We start from the raw sequence: 1,170 nt of genomic DNA, 5'->3' as shown, positions 1-1,170 counted from the left end.
CTTTGCTTCAGCCCTGGGCAACCTGATTTCTATTTGGATAAATGTTCCTATTCTGGACGTTTCATATAAATGGAGTCATACAATATATATGGTCCTTTGTGACTGGCTTTTTTCACGTAGCATAACATGTTCAAGGTTCATCCATGTTGTAACATGGATCAGTACTTTATTCCTTTTTAATGCCAAATAATATTCTCTTATATGGATATACCACCTTTTACTTATCCATTCAGCAGTTGGTGGACATCAGGGATGTTACCACTTTGGGGCTATTATGAATAATGCTGCTGTGAACATTTATGTACAAGTTTTTGTGTGGAAATATGTTTTCATTTCTCTTGGGTACATACCGAGGAGCGGAATTGCTAGGTTATGTGGTAACCAATATGTTTAACCTTTAGAAGAACTGCCAGACTGTTTCCCAAAGTGGCTGCCACGTTTTCCCTTCCCAGAAGCAATATATGAAGAACCCCCCAGGTTCTGAACTCTAGGGAAAGTCTCCTCTTGGCAGGTGGGGCACCCGAGTCCCCAAATTCATTGCCAGACCCACCCAAAGCCACAGGTTTTGAAAATCTGTGGTTGACACAGCTGATTCACGTTCAGCTTGTTAAAAGGCCACAGGAGGAGGGGGTGTTCTTTAAGTGGTTTTGCTTAGTAAGAACCACATGAACTCTGAATGGTGTAGCCAAGCCTTTCATTCAAAAAGGTCTGAACTCCAGGCCTTGGCTAAACCCTGTGTACTCACCTGAGGTGACATTTCTCCAACTGCCAAGCCTTACACTGAACATGTTCTCCTCCGCAGGTATCAATTTTGCAGTGGCGACACCGTGAAAGAACACCAGTTGCAGTCCCTTCTCCCTTGTTAAAAATGTGGTGCTCATGCCCTAATTGGTTTGGCTCAGTGGATAGAGTGTCGGCCTGCAGACTGAAACGTCCCAAGTTTGATTCCGGTCAATGGCATGTACCTTGGTTGTGGGCACATCTCCAGCAGTTGGTTGTGGGAACATCCCCAGTAGCAGGAGGCAGCTGATCAGTGTTTCTGACTCTCTATCCTTCTTCCTTCCACACTGCAAAAAAAATCAATAAAGTATATTTTTAAAAAATGTGGTGCTCTCTTGTATCTTTGTGGTAATAAATGTTTAATGCCCTCAGGTTGACATTGAGGTGTTA

General features: G+C 43.2%; 1 long non-coding RNA gene across 1 annotated transcript in view; it reads left to right on the top strand.

Moving 5' to 3' along the window:
- LOC107185043 overlaps positions 1-947 on the top strand; it is a 5,673-nt gene extending 4,726 nt beyond the window's left edge. The window contains exon 3 of the long non-coding RNA XR_001515948.1: positions 803-947. This is a non-coding gene — a long non-coding RNA (uncharacterized LOC107185043). The remainder of the gene's footprint in view (positions 1-802) is intronic.
- The last annotated feature ends 223 nt before the right edge of the window (positions 948-1,170 follow it).

This window comes from Myotis davidii, unplaced genomic scaffold (genome assembly GCF_000327345.1).
Source record: "Myotis davidii unplaced genomic scaffold, ASM32734v1 scaffold1609, whole genome shotgun sequence".
Classification (NCBI taxonomy): Eukaryota; Metazoa; Chordata; class Mammalia; order Chiroptera; family Vespertilionidae; genus Myotis; species Myotis davidii.
The sequence above is the reverse complement of the archived record's forward strand: the minus strand, read 5'-3'. Positions and strand labels throughout refer to the sequence as shown.